Raw genomic sequence first — 17,982 nt, forward strand, 5'->3', positions numbered from 1 at the left:
ATATAATTTGCTTAACTTTCTGGGATTTTATAAGTATCATAATTTAGAAAATATCACAGTTAGTAGTAGTATAATTATTGTTATCTAAATATTTAGAGGAGTCCATTGACACAATTAAAATAAAAATTCAAAATACATACCAATAATTCAGTTGAATACTTGGATGTTCAGAGAGAACACTCTCTCCCATTTCTTTTGAGCTCACTCTTATTGCCATTTCCAAGGTGGCATATCTCCAGATTCACTCCAGACCTCTAAATTGTCTAACCACATCTGCTATATATATCTGCTCTTAGTTTCCACATTTGAAACTATGGAGTTGCTGGGCACACTGGGGCTTCAGCAACTTCAGCAGGAAAGAAACTTGAGCCAGAGAGGAGTCTTTCAAGAAAAAAAACAAGATGAGTTTGGTGGCCGAGGTGTTCATTTCTGAAAGGACTTTTCAAAATTTCAGGCCAGGTGTTTGCTTTCAGGGAACCCAAACATAGAAAATCCAAAATAATTTTTCTAGTTTTTCAAAATTAATGGATTGGACAAGTGACTTTTGATGGGAAGATAGAGAAGCAAAGAAATCCTACCCTAGAGCGCACAGCCCAGGGAAGCATTCCTACAGCCTTTTCCGTAGTGCAACACTGAGCTCTCCCTGTCATTTATTTGTTCTATCTGTTCTGTCATAGTGGCAGAGTATTTTGAGCTCATAAAATTTACTTCATCCCAAAAGAGATCACTGAAAAGATAAAAATGTGCATAAATGGAAGTTCCAATATAGTCTTCCTTAATATATTACGTTGCACGTCCCTTGAGGTTTGAGCAGCCTCTTTGGTGATCACTGCTCTAAAGGACATAGAGACTTGTGAACAGATAGTGCAAGAAAGCAAGGATTGAAGCAACACACCCAACAGAGGAACTGGCAGGATCTGAAGAGGAAGTAGATTTATAATTTGGATCTTTGAAGAAAGAATGGGATGCCAAACAGATAACACAGAAGATGATGATGGGTGTGTGTCATCACAAGTGGACTACTTTTGACACTAGTTCATTTCCTATTTGTCCCTTTATTTGACTAATGTTGTGAATCTTTTGTCCCATTAAAATCCCATGTGGAAGCCCAATGTATACTATAAATAAAAGTAAAATTGCTCTGGTTGAAATAGGAAGTGTAGTGCGCAGAGAGCATCTCCTCAGTATGGAGAGGGCTCTGGGGTACTCAGACCTTCAGAGAGTACATTCTGAAAAGCCACTATTTTAGATATGAGATGCCCTGAAATAATGAGCTTCTCTTTTATATTCTTAAAAAATTTTGAAGAACATAATTTTGATTTAAATTTTGGGAAAATTAGTTAATGTATATTATTGGCATATATGTGCCTTTTAGGGCACAGGAGATATCAGTTTAAATGCCAAGCTTCCAGCTTGTGTGCTACCTTCCCCAAGAGGCTGAGACTTCTAAACAGAGGAAATACACTGAGAGATTTACAATTTAGAAGTGTACCCAACTTGGTAAAATGTTTTCCTCTTTTCAAAAGATAAGAATAAACAGAGTAATAATCAGAATTCGCCAGAATCTATTCATTTAACCAACATTTATTGAGTGCCTCATCGGTGCCAAATACTGTGTTGGGTACTGTGAATAAATCTGAACACACTCACTGTAATCCAGTGGAAGGAAGTCGACAAATATAATAGACAAATGTTTTATACGTGACAAATAAAACACACACATATCAAACTTAGTTGACTGATTAACTTACGTGATTGCCAAAATAACAATAACAGTGCAAATCATTGCGAGATCATTATAGTTTACACATGTACTTTTATACACTAGATATTGCTATACCTTATACTTTATATATATAATGGAACAATATTTGTTGTCTTATATAAAATTGGGTCTCAATATTTAATACAACCTATTTCATATACCAGAATTTCTTTGATTAATAGTAAACAACATTTTTATTGCTTCTTCCTGCATCCTTTGCTTGTTGTATTAGAAAGTTCATTTTTAATTGTCATTGATTTGTAAAAGCTCTATTAGGATTATGAACCCTCTTTCTGTCATGTGTGTTATAAATCCTATTTTTCCTAGTTTATCATTTTCATATGACTAAGAGATGATACGATTGAGATAAGATTGAAATTTTTAGATAGTCAGGTTACAAAGACTGGTGTGCATATGTGTCAAATGTGTCTGCTTGTCTCCTAGTTGGGTTTGTAAGAGCAGTGGCATGCTTTAACGTAGTGATCCAGAGAAAGAATGGCTGGGGTTTTCAGGAATCCATGGATCTTCTTAGAAGGGAATAATAAATAGCCTGATTGATACCATAACTGGACATCAGTCTTGTCAGGATAAGAGAAGGTAGGAGAACTCCATCTCCCTGGGAAGAGGCTGCACCCTCCGTGCTCCCGCTTCACACAGTAGAGGAGTGTGATGAGGCATCAAGTCCAAGGCTGTTACTTGGATGGATCGTTAGCAAAAGAGGTAAAGGTAGTTTGTTTTGTAAACAAATTTTTTTCTTGCTCTCTTTTTACTCTCAAAGTGTTAAGACAAGCCGAGATTTGGATATGGAACTAGATGGGGACTATTTACATATGGCTTGATTGGAATGGAAGCCAATTAACATGCCTCTAACTTTGTCTTGCAGAACTTTATGGTGCTTCAGGGAAAAGCATTATAAAAATAAAAAAAGTGTGCCTTTCCTTATTCTTTTTTCTGTGTATACCCTTCCCCAGAGACCTCCACATGCATGGCAGGGGGGTGGCAGGGATCATTGCAGCTTTGAAGACTGAACTGGGTAATTCGGGCTCCCATTTCAGATAAGATCTACTTACAGTGGAACTTTGCACTGGGTGAAACATCAACGCTAGGGGGATGTGGCATGCCCTTCCTCTGACATGGAGGACGGCACAGGATCAGAAACGACCATGGAACAGGTAATCCTAGCTTTACGCTTGAAAGACAAAAAGAGTTTTGCCAGGCAAGTGAGGGGGAAAGGCTATTCTAAACATAAGGAAAAGTGTGAGCAAAAAGTGGAATGAGGAGAGCAACACAGGCTCTGGACTCAAGGCCAAGTACATACAGAGCCTTGTGCTAGTAACAAAGTGCTGCTCCCAGGAAAGACATTTTTAGAAAAGTCCCCCCCACTGGGGCTTACAAAGTAAAGACACACAATTTGGATGGATGAATGAGAAAAAGATGCCCCTTCTTTTGAGCTAATTCAGCCCTGGGCCAGGGCCCACAGCTTGGGAAACAATGTAGGTGAGCTTTCAGTTCCCATTCACCCCGCAGCACACACACTTCAGAACCCTACCTGGAGGTCTGCATTAGTCTTATATTTTAAATGCATCCCTCTCTTAGGAAGCTGCAATAGTCTTGTTATTTCTGTTTTGTGCATGTGTCCATACAATCCATATTTTATAAGCTGCTAAATGATGTTTTTAAATGCAAATTTGATCATCTCCGTTCCCTTGCTTCTTCTTTGACTATAGAAGTAGTTCTTAAACCTATCAATTAGACCCAACATTCTTTGTTAACAAATGTTTGTCGGCAGTTGTTCCTACAAAGCTCCTTTTTGTACCCACACACCCATTTAAAGTGACTTTGCAGCTTGTTCCAGATGATGGTCTGTTGCCCCATCCTTTGAATCTGGGAGACCCTATGGGTTGTTTTGGTAAATAGAATACAGAGGAAGTGACAGTGTGACAATCTGAGTCTAGACCTGCATGGCTGAGACCCCTGCCTCTGCCTGTGACCCAGACAAGGCCGGAGGATGAGGGACACGAACCAGAGCTGAGGCAGCCCAGCGGTCCCACTGGAAGCCCAGAGATGTGAGAAAGTCTGGTCAGTATCACTACCCGACCTCTCAAGGTATCTGCAGAGTCAAGAGGAAGCCCAACTGAAAATACCAACCATGGAACTGGGAGCTAAATGAATGTCGACTGTTTAAAGCTGCAGAGTTTTGGGTTGGTTTATTATGCAGTGATAGCTAATTAATTGATACAGCTATCTTGAAAGGAAACCCATAGCTAGTAAAAATTTATATGCACTCAGTATTTTAAAAAATCAATTATAATGGAGAATTAAAGAGCAATCATTTACAATAAAATAATATGAACTTCAATATGTAAGTTCTTAGATAAGACTACCAAAAAGGCATAAGGAAATAGTAAGAGGATTGAGCCTACACCTAGAACACTGAATGTATCAGAAACAGTCCCAAACTGATACAGACAAGTGTGAGTATTTCAAATGCCCAAACTGGCAGCTGGTGATGTGAATTTCCAAAGGAATAATTCTTGGTGAAAGTGAACAAAATAAAAAAGAGTTTTTCCTTGCTTTACATGGTAATTACTTTCTGGAAAATTGAATGCCTCTTAAGATAGCAACAATTTTTTTGTATTTATATCTCAAATAGAGTAAGGATCGAGGGTCACCGAATTATTGTATAAACCTGACTGCAAAAATGTTCACTAGGATTTTAAAAAGCCACGTGCAACTGCAGTCAGTTGTTTGTTGGACAGAACTGACCTGTGCATCGAAGGATGTCTAGCAGCACCGGGCCCTCCCACTAAGTGGCAGAGACCTCCAATTTCTGTGACAATAACTGCCTTCCCAAACTTCCTACATACCTTGCTGAGGGGGCATCCGCCCTGGATGAGATGACTACTTCATTGAGTAACGTGTTTGCTCCTCCAGTGGTTGCACATATTCTAATCTGTCAGTGTCCTGCACTAGGATAGTCTGTTCATAGGCTCCTGCTGTAAAAACCCAGCTCTTTGCAATCATGGACTGTCTTGCTGTTCCCAGAAGCTATGAAGTGAATGTGATATAGACATGCAATATCTACCCTTGCTGGTGTGGCTCAGTGGACTGAGTGCTGGCCTGCAAACCAGAAGATCACTGGCTTGATTCCCACTCAGGGCACATGCCTGGGTTATGGGCCAAGTCCCCAGTTGGGGGAGTGTGAGAGGCAACCTATTGATGTATCTCTTGCACATTGATGTTTCTCTCCCTTTCTTTCTCCCACTCCCCTCTCTAAAAGTAAGTAAATAGAATAAAAAAAAGAAATGCAATATATTACAGTGTACTACAAAATCAAAATCTATCTTCCTAGGAGAAGTGTCAAGGAATTGCACAATATTAATGATTATATAAATTAATATATAAAATGAGAAGTTAGGTCAGTGAAGTAGTGCCCGGTGGGGGGGAGCAGTCAAATGGTAAAAACGTAGAAAAATAAAAATTTTTTGCTAAGTCAAAAAAGTGAGATTAAAATTAATTTATCTCCTCTTTATAACCAGATGGATGTCTTATGGTTTGATTTAGCTTTAAATAAGTAGGAAAATTAACATATCCTACTAATATATTCGAAATAATAATTTTGTGAGAATTGGCATCTGAACTACCATTTATTGTTCGTGTGAATAAAAAGTTTATTCAAAGGTTGAGGGCAGAGCTGGGTGCTAAGCATGGCTTACTGAAATCAAATCTCTAAGGCAATCAACATAACAATTATACTAATCATTTTCCTACCAGAAACACTGAGGATGCGTAGGCTTTCCCATGACCACAGGAGGAGCCAAGGGAACAAGGAATCAGTTTCCTGATTTCCGGTCCCAGACCATCCCCTCATTATTCAGGAAGACCCAGATCTACCACTCATGGGAGGTGAGCCCAAAGCTCACAAACTAGGTCAGTGGATGAAATGTTTCAATTTACAGGATGAAATGATGGGCATGGACCTGGTAAATCATATTTGCAATTATTTTCTTAATTATCACTGCAGGGTAATTTCCGCAGATAGGGTGCACACTGCGGGATGTTTCCCCCTCGCATGAAGGGGTAGGGCGATTGAAGGTCTCCCACGCTTGCTCTCAGGTGCTGCTGAGCATCTATGGCCCCGAGAGACAGCAGTTCATGACTGTATGTGGTTTACAGCTTATTCACACGATAACCCAAGGAAATGGTGAATTTGGAAAAGAAAATCGATTAAGCTGGGTGCTTGGTCATGTGGACAAAAACAAGCTTTTCTGGCCATATCTTTCACTTCCAATCTGTGGTTTTAGTCTTGTATATATACCATGAAATAGGTTTTTTATTTTTATTTTTGGCTTGTTTGTGTCCTGTAAGAGATTCTCATTTGAGAATATGTTTTCCACTTTTATTTTTCTCCCCATGTACTTGGGGGAAACTATTCTCTTCTGGCTTCTAACACATTGTCTATTATCAGGTTTAGGCAAGACAGAACCTAGGAACACATTTCATTGATTTCTTAAGAAAATGAGGATGTGATTGTCTAAAAAGGAGGAAAAAATACTACAAAACAGGTATAAAAACCAAAGTAGAACACCATCTCACAGCTAAAAAAAAACAAAAACAAAGAAGAACAATAAAGCAGAAGAACAAAACTGGGTATAAGGGAAGAAAAGGAAAATAAAAGAGAGGCCAGCAAAAATAAAGACTGAATAACTGGAGCAAACGACCTTAGAAAAAGAGTAAAGGAAAGGACAAGGACAGTGAGAAAGAGACCGAGAGACAGCAATGAAAGGAGGCTCAGGAGGATGAAGGTTTTCTTCCCCACTGTTCTTTCTTTCTTCTTCTTATTTTTTCCTTCACATCACATTTCTACTTCCAGTGGTGAAAGACAGAAGATAGGACGTCTAATTTCAAAACTGTGTGCACTTTAAATGCCCCTTTTCTCACCAACTTGGCACCTAAAAATAGTCCATGAGAAAATGTCCTGAATTCTTAGGTCTATAATCAGATATTTTTTTCTTTCCTTGAAACGATATGTCAGTAATTGTTCTGTTTCAGAAAGTACTTTTGACAATGCTGATTTTATATCCCTAAGTGCCCCCTAGTGACAAAGTCCAATTTTAAAATCTTTCACAGTAATTTTGTTCTGAATGTTTCCTTTTCCCAGCACAAATGTGGCTGTCTCAGGGAAACGGCATCCAGCTTACTATCAATTTATTTTAATTAGGCAGAGAGGAAAATTTCTTGAGTGGGTCTAGGACACCTGAGGAGTGAGTTACTGTTCTTATTTGTAAATTAATTTGGAATTGGAAAAAAACTACGGTTCCCTATTGAGCAGGTTTCCTTCAGTTACACCCTTTTCCTTCCCCTCTGTTAAGTTATATTTAGACTCGGATTCCTGACATGTTGTTCATTCAGCTTGTGAACGAACAGAAGGGTGGCACTGCACCCATGAGAAGATGGGTCTCTCTACAACTTTCTTTCAGTTATAGTTTCTCCAACCACTTCTGATAGTCTTACAAACTCAGCATGGTAGCTGAGAGAAAAAAATGTTGCAATCATAAAAATGTAGGTTTAAATACTAATTTAGTAATGCATTGTGGAATTTGGGGCATGCTATGTCATTTGATTAAGCATCAGTCTTGTATCTGTAAAATGGGAATAATAGTAAAAGACTGTGTGGGGATTAAATAAGAGTTAAGTTCTTAGCAGCACATCTGCATGTGTGTAAGGCTTAATAAATGGGTCATTACGATGCAGAGCTCGTTCACTGACATATGACCCTATGTATTTTATTCTCTTTTTAAAATATTTGGTAGAGACCGTCAAAATGCTCTGGAGCAGTCACAGTGACCTTTAAATAGATTGTGCTCCACGTTTACTTCTAATCAATGCTATTTTTAGCTTCCGTTTAGAGCCTAACACTCAAGAGCTTAACCGGAACATTCAACAAACACAGTTCTGTTGTACCATGTTGGACGGATTATCTGAAAACATGCAAATGGGAGATATTAAAGCTTTTCTTTTGTATAATCATTTTATATATTTACATGTTCTTGGGCATATTACCCTCCTTTTACTGATGAGAAAACTAAGGCACAGAAGAATCACATCAATTGGTCTCAGTGCAGGAAGGGACGGCTCTCCAGGGCAGGCATCAAAATCTCCTGCAGGAACTGATTTTCCCAGATACACACCTCGGGGCTCCTCCAGGGACCCAAGACACTGAGGAAGAGAACAGCTTTGCCTTTGCAGCCCCCAAGCCACTACTATGGATGGAAGCATGTTGAATATTTTAGCTACTTCTGGGATGGGTAAAAGGTTAGAGAACACTGAGGTAGTATCTGAGATCTTGAATAAGAACCTGGGTCAATTATGCTTATATTTATTTATATTTCTATAGCTGCATAAGAGAAATCGCCTCTAATTCTTATATTCAGAACTTTTAGCTTTATATATATTTCTGGTTTTCCTCATTTGCACTCAGTACTGTTCTAGTTCTATTTCCATCACCTATTTAAAGACCTACTTAAAAGGAAAACTGATTAGCATGAAGTTAAAAGGAACAGTTTGCAATTGGAATTTTCTCTCTGATGTAATCAGAATAATAGACTTTCGCCAGTGCCCTAAAGAGAAAGAGGTTAGCTGCTCCAGGCTTTATTAATTTTTCATATTTATTTTTTTGGTCAGGATCAAAAGCTCATTGATGAATCTATTTTCAGAGATCTCTGAAACTTACCCGCCAGGCATGGGGAGGGTATGCTATATTCATAGAAGTCAAGCTGTTCCAATGGATTTGGGGCAAGTAAGCACTCTCATTGTTCTGAAAACTTTTCTAGCAATGCATGGATTATGAACTGAGTTTAAAACAGCATTCCCTGACATACGAATTTTTATCATAACTCCATGTGGCCTGTTTTATCGTCTAGTTTTCATTCACTTGTAGGGTGTCACATATATTGCTGTAACAACTGCTTCTACAAACTATGTCCCATCTCCAGTGGCAGGTCTGTTCTTTTGTACTAAAATTTGTCACCCTCTCTCCCTTTCTAGATTCAGCTGCTTTACATGACTGCTTCTCAGGCTTCCTGGGATTGCTGCAATTTTGGACATTACTTCTGCTTAACCTGTCACATAAAAAGGTGCGGGGGATGGTCTACCCTCACTGATTGGGACCAAGTGAGAGCAGCGAGGCCAAGTGGAGCAGCTTCAGTGATTGCGAACAGGATACTGGTAAATGAGCAGGACTCCGGAGTTGGTGAGATTGTCCTGACAACATCAAGCACAGCCTGAAAGGAGGCAAGCGAACACAGTGTGTTTTCAAAATCCCAGTTCTCGTGCTGTGTGTATGTACATATGTGTGTTCTCATTTATTCCTGGGAGCTCACCTCACCCTCTTTAAGTCCCAAGTCTGACACGCACAATCCCCATTCTTGCATCAATCTCCTTGGTGCAGAAACTCTCATTTTAGTCCCTGGCACCCCAATGCAAATTGTTGACAGTGTGTAATCTCTGTGCTTAAGTATTCCCTTCAGTTAAGTCACAAAAAGGCTACCCTCTGTTAAAGAGTACTTCAGTCATCAGAGAATAGGTGGGAGAAATAACTATATTGGTGGACCTGGGACTCTCTCAAAAAAGGGTTAGTCCTCCTTCATCTAAGTTTGACCTTGCCTTTGAGAGATGATGGAGCCTTGGCAGATTTAAATTACTTTTCTTGGATATTACTCTTTAATAGTTGGCTATTCCTTTGATTTAATCATAACATAATACCTCACCCTATTTAATCAAAACACAGTACTAATTAAAGAAAACTATTAATATATTTTTTATTTGTTTAATATATAATGCCAGCCATATAGGTGACATTCCATGTATTATGGCTAGATGAATGAATGAATGACTTCTTGGCTACATGCTACCAATTGTGTGTACGTATTTTGTGTTCAGCCTGTTTGATCAGAAGAGTTACATGCAGGCCAGTTTGCTTTGCTTCGTTCTGGGATTCTCGGCTACACTTCCGACCATGCTGCCTCGTACATCTATCTTGTTAGATGTAGAAGGAATAACACGAAAGGGTGTGGACATAATTAAAAAACCCTATCATTACAAAATTGAAATCAGGATAACACAGCTCTACATCTGTGTATTTGGGGTGTTAATAATCTCACAAAGCCAAGGTAATCAGAAGCAGAAATATCAAAACTCAGCTGGCAAGAGGCATCTAAGTTATTGAGATACACAGGGTCTGGCAGAAGTCAGGCCTGCTTGAGTGTGGTTGGTAGGGTAATGATACGGGTGTAATAATTTATAGTTTTAATTTGAACATGTCACCTAAAATGCTATATGGTATGCTTGAGTGTGATATTGTTCTGTTACAGAATTACATGCTTATGATCTGGTCATAAAAGATTTTGTAATAAAAAAGGGGCATTATTTGTGCTGAACCCTGTACTTCTAGCTACTTACAACCAAAAACACGTTTAAAGTGTAACTTAAAACCATAGAAAATGAATGAGGTCAAAGTTCATATTTGTAATATGGAATATAAATTTCCCAATCTGTACCACATCTGTGGAAAGGAAAACACGGGCCACCAGAAGTCAGGAAGGCGCCCACTGTAGAGAGGCAGCCTGATGCAGTGTTGCTTCTGAGGCCCGCCACGGACAAGTCGTGTGAACCACTGAGGGTCTAAACAAATGGAAGCAAGCCCTTGGATATTCACTGTGAGAATAACGCAGTGTACTAATGGTTTGAAATCCCACCTGTATTATTCATTATTCTCTTAGTCCCTCTTTGGAGTTGAGAAAAAAAGAGAGAGAGCAGACAGTCTCATAGAATGAGTTAACACCAGGACCAAAACAGAACTAAACATGTTTTTGCCTTTCATTCAGATTTTCCCATACAAGATGGGACAAAACCTCTATGTTAACTTGGAAAGAAGATGTTAGGAAAGATAAAAAAGGGAAGTTTTGTCGTTCATTCACTCAACAAAGATTTTTGAGACCTATTATATAGTAGGAAATATACTGGCTGGTGAAAGTTCAGAGATGACCACAGTCTGGTTGGCAGGGTATGTCAAACAAAAGTACCCAAATAATTACATAATTACAATTGTGATGACTGTACAATGGAGTACAGGGTGTTAAAATAGCAAAGAGCAGGGGTGGCAAATCCAGTCAAGAGGAGCTGGGAAGACCGGAGAATTTCTTGGAGGAAGTGATATTTAATCAGGACCTGAGGGAAGTAATATTTAATATAGAATCATGGGGTGAGGAAGGATGCAATGAGGTGGGGAGAGATATTCAGGGATAGAGAACGACAGGACGCCAGGAAGGGCGCCATGACCAGGCTGCTGGGAGAAGCTCAGCACAACAGAGTGAATGGGGCAGGAGGGTAACAGGAAGTGCGGGGAGAGAGGTCAATAGGGAAACGGCAGATCACATGCGCTCATGTAAACGCATTTACATTCTATTCTCAGAACAATCGGAAGCCTCCAAAACATTTCAGGCTATGGAGTGACACTAGTGCTGCATTTGGTGAAGTTCATTCTGGCTGTGATATGGACAGTGGGCTAGAGAGGAGTCAGGGCGGACACAAGGAGAGCAGCTAGGGGTTGTTTCTATGGCTAGTGAGATGGTGGTGGATGAAGAAGCATAGAAAGAAACAGCATGATATCTATTCTGAAGGTAAAATTGATAGGCCTTGATAATTGAATATGTCAGCTAAGAAAGAAAGAAAGTATCAAGTCCCAAGTTTCCAGGAGGAGCAATTAGGCGACACTTACTGAGGGATGCAGGAGAAGGGGCAGGTTTGAGAGGATGCAGTACCAGCAGCCAACAGGCAACTGGTATAGGGCTCTGCTGTTCTGAAGAGAGGCACTGGGGAAAAGAGGCTGGTCTATGGGAGTGAATGAAAGCACCAGGGAAAGAGTGTAGATTAAAAAGGTGGAGTGGATCTAGGGCCAAGCCAAGAAGGATCTAATATGTGAAATTCAGATGGAAGAAAACAGCTCCTTAAAGAGAGGGGGGAGGAACCCTCAGGAAAAGAGGAGGAAAACTTGTTTATCAAGGAGAGACTAGTAAGATGAAGGCAGGTTTAAGTCAGACTGATGGCGAAGTGTCCTTTGCAATATGAGCAAAGCAAGCCAGTGGAGTGGCCAGGACAGAACCCAGATTGGTGTGGACAGGGAGTAAAGGGATGGGTGGTGGGGGAAAAAGCAGATGGCTCTGTTTAGATGGGGAAACAACTATAGTCAGAAGAGATTCCTGGATTCAGGGAGGACTTTTATTTTTTTTTAAAGGAGAAAAATAGAAATACTGATAGCAAGCAGCCACAGATGGGAAGAAGTTGAAGACTTGGGAGAAAAAGTGCGTAACCCATTCAGGGAAGTCCGCGGGAAGACAGAACAGATGGAATCAGAGCGCAGGTGGAAGTCACCGTGGATGGCAGGTGGGGCCACTTCCTCCACCGTAGCAGCAGAAGGTTAGGGGAGGAGAGCATGGGAACTAGAGGAAAGTGCTTACAGGTGTGGTGTAGATATTGGAGCTAGTTCTCTGCAGGTGGCTCCTGTTAACTCTCTGAAACATAAAGCAGGTACTCTGGAGGAAGAGAGGAGTGGAAGATGGGGTGTGGGGATGAAATTTCAAACCAGGGGCAGCATGAAATGATTATTACAGAGAACAACTTAACTACAGAAGTAATTACTGAATGAAAAATGGGCCCTTTTAAGTATTTGCAACAAGAGTCAATTAGTCAGAAGTTGAAGTACTATATCAGATATAAATCCTAAAGCACTATTCTCTCACTTGTCCCCTCTTAGATGTGGTATGGTATTCAATGTCGTTCTTCGTCTAATTTGTAATTCCGCACAACTTAAATCTTTCATCTTGGAAACTGTGTTTTGAGCAGAAGTTTCTTCAAGTGGAAAACACTTAATTACAAAAAGTAAAAATAAATTGTCAAAAAAAAAAAAAGGTGTGAAACAGGCACCTTTCTAGGCCAAGCGGCATGCATACCTTCATTCAACCACCTCCCAGCTGTTCGGTCCCTGATTCCTTCCCCACCTTCCTCATTGGTTCTCTTATTCCTCTAACACCCAGCCAAGGCCTGACTACTCCACAGTATTGGTATTTCTAATTGTATCTTTTGTGCCAAAATAAAGGGTGTTGATCTTCAGTGGCCCTTCATTCTTGAGATGTAAGGCTTTGAGAGGCTCTTGGCTTTTTATTCTTGTAAGAGCCTCTCTTCCTGGGCTCCCCTCTCACACACACAGGAGCACACCTGCATACTTCAGGTAGGTTTTTGCTCTAGACATATAAGGGAGAGAGGGGGCTCTCTTGGATTCTACTAACATTTTGTCCCAATTTGTGTATATATGTTACTCCAATTCAGTCATAGAATCTCAAGATGTTAACGTTGGAAAGATCTTAGAGATATTTAATTTCCTCTCCAGCTGGGAGTGCACTTCATTTTATGGATGAGAAATTTGCAATAGTTTAACATGGGGCCCAAGGAGTCCATTCTGTGAATCGCTGGCCTTGGTCAGCTGTGAATAGGTACAGAAGTAACTCCTGGTTTGGGGGAGGAGTTTGTAAGTTCATCTTTTTCTTTGTGTGGCATTCTGCAGGCATTATTACTTAAAAAACTCTGGGTGATTTGAACTTGTTGTTCAGAGCCCTTTGATAACAAAAGAACCACCAATCTTTGGGTTAATGGAGTAGTCACCCAACTGAGACATAGGTTCTAGTAACATTTCCCATCCTTCAGTTTAGAATTAAAATATTACAGAAAAATGGGTGAAGTAATGCCAAGAGAGTATGGTAATAAAGTTCTGACATGTGGCACGCAATCTATGCGGGTACTTCTTTACTTGGTCTGTGCCTTGAGGAGAAATGGAGTGGAAAATTAAGTTAAATAAGCTTTTATTATTTGGTAGCTCTGTTGAAAAGGGTACCATCAAGTGCTTTAAAAAAAAAGTATCTTCCGAAATACAACCTATGAAGTCCTTTCACATTATTGAATTGTGAGAAAGCATTCTCTTGTCTCCTTTATGTTTTCCCTTTCCTTTCTTTATGCCTTCAATGGAATCAAATCCATGGTAATTTACTTTGGGTGGCATCAGAAATACACACTTATTACCCTAAGCCTTGGAGGTAAAACTAGAAAGCATAGACTCTAAATGAAACCAGCAAAAGTGACAATGTGATACTTCAATTGCTTTTTTAATATCACTCTTTAACCTTAAATTTCTGTATATGCTTGTATGTCTTAGATGTCATAGATATTTCTATGACTTCTAGGATTTTTACTTAAATGCAATTATCTCAGACTCAGTAATCAATTTCATTTGAAGCAAATCTGGAGATACATATTTTTTTCTTTTTTGTATGAAATAAATTTATCTACAATCACAAGATGATCCTTGACAGCTAAAAGCAGAAGCTAGCATCCGCAGCTTTTAGCCCTGGGGATTTAACTGATGTCGCCTTTCATCGTCTGTAATGTTTTTCTCACTTCAACTGCCCTCTTTTAGACTATTTTTATCTCAGCAACCCAGGGAGGAAGAAGTCCCTCTCTCCTTGTGCACTTGGTTAAGATAGGCTCTTGACCATGTATGAATGTTAAATGACGGGAAGTAATTGTAAGGGTCATTCAATACAGACATTCTCTTGCAATCACCTGGAGTGATCCTAAGTTTCACCAGCACAAAGACAGGGCATGTGGAATGGCAGGAGGGTGAGGTTTGGGGTCCCACAACCTCAGGGTTTTGTGTCGGCTCCACACCTATTGCCCGTGGGGCTAAGGACAAGAAACCTCTGAACCTTGGGTTTCTCAGCTACAACACATCCATTCACTGAAATAACTCTGTTCTCAGTGTGGCATGCAAGTAGCATTTTTAGAAACATCTGTGAAACATGAGTCTTTAAACACCTCTCTACATGCATTACAGAATGGTAAACATGTCCATAAAACAAAACAAAGCAAAACTGAAGCAAACCAAAGCAAACCAAACATCACAACTTCTAATACATCATGTTATAGGGGAACTAAGGCTTGGAGAGGTGAAATGACTTGCCCAAGGCCCTACAATGGGACAGGGGTTGATCCCAGTTCTATCGGATTCCAGAGTCCAAAGATGTGTGATGGAGCCCCCGTTAGACTGTCAGCTGATTTCTCAAAAGAAACCTTGCAGGCTAGAAGCAATTGGTAAGAAATATTCAAAGTGATGAAAAGCAAGGACTTACAACCAAGATAACTCTACCCAAGCCATCATTTAGAATAGAAGAGCAGATAAAGAGCTTCCCAGAGAAGGAAGAGCTAAAGGAGTTCATCACCACCACACCAGCATCACATGAAATGTTACAGGAACTTCTTTAAGAAGAAGAAGATAAAAAATATGAACAATAAAATGCCAGCAATACATGCCCCTCAATAATTCAATCTAAAAGTCAAAATAAACAAACGAGCAGAAGGGAAACAAAATCATGGATATAGAGAACATTTTGATGGTTGCTAGGTAGGAGGGGGTTGGGGTTATGGATGAAAAAGGTGAAGGGATTAGGAAGTACAGATTGGTAGTTAAAGAAAAACCATGGGAATGTAAATTACAGCATAGGAAATAGAGTAACCAAAGAACATGTATGCATGACCCATGGACATGGACAATGGTATGGCGATTGCTTGAGGGAGTGGGGGTTGGGGGTTATGTGGAGAGAGCAACAGGGGAAAAATTGGGACACTGTATAGGCATAATAAATAAACTATAATTAATTAAAAACAAACAAACAAAGGCTTGTAATGACCAAGGAGAGAAAGGGAGTCAGGATCCAGCAGAGCCGCAGGAGAAAGGTTGATGTAGGGGAAAAGAATGAAATGTAGTCTGTTCTTTCACCCATGTGTACTTACCTGTGGTCAAGCAATTAATCCATAAGCAGGTGGTTATTAAACATCTGATGGGGGAAGGGCAGGGAACGATACAACAGAAGTTTATGGTGCAGTCCCCTTAAACTCCATCATTTATGAAATAAAAGACTGCATGATTGAACTGGTAAGCACTTTGATGACACAGGCAATGAATGTATCTGACAGTAACAAGTAAAGAGGTGTTCATAATTTCTCAGTCCATGAATTTGTGTGGTGTATAACACTTGTCCAGTCTGTGCAAAAGCTGATTTTCAGAGCATGTTTCACATGCTGAATCCACTGTTTATTTCAAAGCTCTCTAATATACAACATGAGTACACTCATGAATTATTAAGTTGTTTACCCTTGTAATATTGAGTGAATAGTTGTTAATCTAAATATACTTTTATAACTTGATTATGTCTTTGGCATGAAAAAATTCACACAAAAAATCAAACAAGAAAACCATAGCTTGAGCCTAAAGCCCTGGGTGTTTAACATGAAATTTAACTATATCTATAAATATCTGAGCATATTTCACTTTTCTAATACCACCAAAGAATTAACTCAAAAAGTTCGAGCAGTTTTTGAGTAGAGTCTATAGGATTTTCCACGTACACTATCATGTCATCTGCAAACAATGACAGTTTTGTTTCCTCCTTTCCAATTTGGATGCCTTTTATTTCCTCTTCTTGTCTGATAGCTGTGGCTAAAACTTCCAGTACTATATTGAATAGAAGTGGTAAAAGTGGACATCCTTGTCTTGTCCCTGATCTTAATAGAAAAGATTTTAGTTTTTGCCCACTGAGTATGATGTTGGCTGTAGGTCTCTCGTATGTGTCCTTTATATTGAAGAATGCTCCCTCTATTCCCACTTTGCTGAGTATTATCACAAGTGGGTATTGTACCTTATCAAAAGCTTTTTCCACGTCTATTGATATGATCATGTGGTTTTAGTCTTTGCTTTTGTTTATGTGATGTATTACATTTACTGATTTGCAAATATTGAACCATCCTTGCATCCCTGGAATGAATCCCACTTGGTCATGGTGTATGATCTTTTTGATATATTGTTGGATGAAACTTGCCAATATTTTGTTGAGGATTTTAGCCCTAAAACACCAATCCAAAAGAACCTATGCACCCCAATGTTCATAGCAGCACAATTTACAATAGCCAAGAGCTGGAAGCAACCTAGGTGCCCGTCAGTAAATGAATGGATCAAAAAATTATGGTACATATACACAATGGAATTCTATGCAGCAGAAAGAAAGAGCTCCTACCCTTTGCAACAGCTTGGATGGAACTGGAAAGCATTATGCTAAGTGAAATAAGCCAGGCAGTGAAAGACAAATACCATATGATCTCACCTTTAACAGGAAGCTAAACAATAAAACAAACAAGCAAGCAAAATAAAAACAAAGACATTGAAATAGAGAACAAGGGGACAGTGACCAGAAGGGAGAGGGGAGGGAATTTCAGGGGAAAAGGGGAAGGATTTAGAGGAACTAGTGTAAAGGACACATGGACAACAACTAAGGGGGGCGGAAATGGGAGGGTGAGGGTGGTGGGGGGCAGGGGAGGTGAGCTGGGATGGGAGTGAAAAACAGAATACTGTAGTTGAAAAATAATTTTAAAAAAGAGTTGAAATAAAAAAGTGCTCATGGAGGATAACACTATTAGAAGAGAAAAGGAAAAGAATTAACTCAAAAAGGACTCTGTAGTTTAAAAAAGTTAACAAAGAGCCATATTCAAGGTTTTTTGTCCCGGTTGCTCCTCTCTTTTGCATATATTAGTAGCACATTTTGTTTGATCATTAATTTAGGTATATATGTTTTCTTATGATTCCTGAAGACTAAAAATTTCATTTCAAAGTTTCCATTTACCCAGATGATTTGTTTATTCCTTGAAAACTAATCTCCTGGCATTGCACCTTTCAAATAATAGACATACAGTAAATGCAAGCCAATCTGAATTTAATAAATTGGTTGCCAACTCTTGCTTTTATGTAAAAATGGGTCAGGCACACCCTGGGTTATGTCAATCCCTTTGAAAAAGTTGGTGAAATAAAAACTTTAAGTTCAACTGCGTTCCTGAAATTAAAAAGCTCTGACTGGGGTAAGCAGCATAATAAAGACAATGTGAGTGCAGAAATATCGAATAGTGAGACTCGAAGGCTGTGCTTCCACACTGTCATTTGTGAGCCTGCAAAAATGTGAGCACTTCACTGCAGCCAGCAAAGTGCACCCGTTCACCGTGGCATTTATTCCTGATTGAAACATTTCAGTTTAAGTTAACACACACAAAAACTGATTTAAAAG

General features: G+C 39.4%; 1 protein-coding gene and 1 long non-coding RNA gene across 2 annotated transcripts in view; one reads left to right on the forward strand and one right to left on the reverse strand.

Annotated features, from left to right (window-relative positions):
• The window catches only part of LOC128627278 (uncharacterized), a 254,879-nt gene extending 241,987 nt beyond the window's left edge, over positions 1–12,892 (forward strand). The window contains exon 4 of the long non-coding RNA XR_008391433.1: positions 8,813–12,892. This is a non-coding gene — a long non-coding RNA (uncharacterized LOC128627278). The remainder of the gene's footprint in view (positions 1–8,812) is intronic.
• CHST9 (carbohydrate sulfotransferase 9) overlaps positions 1–17,982 on the reverse strand; it is a 241,093-nt gene that overhangs the window by 80,441 nt on the left and 142,670 nt on the right. The gene's annotated exons all lie outside the window — the stretch shown is intronic.

Source organism: Artibeus jamaicensis, unplaced genomic scaffold (genome assembly GCF_021234435.1).
Source record: "Artibeus jamaicensis isolate MK-2021 breed Jamaican fruit bat unplaced genomic scaffold, CSHL_Jam_final contig_354, whole genome shotgun sequence".
Classification (NCBI taxonomy): domain Eukaryota; kingdom Metazoa; phylum Chordata; class Mammalia; order Chiroptera; family Phyllostomidae; genus Artibeus; species Artibeus jamaicensis.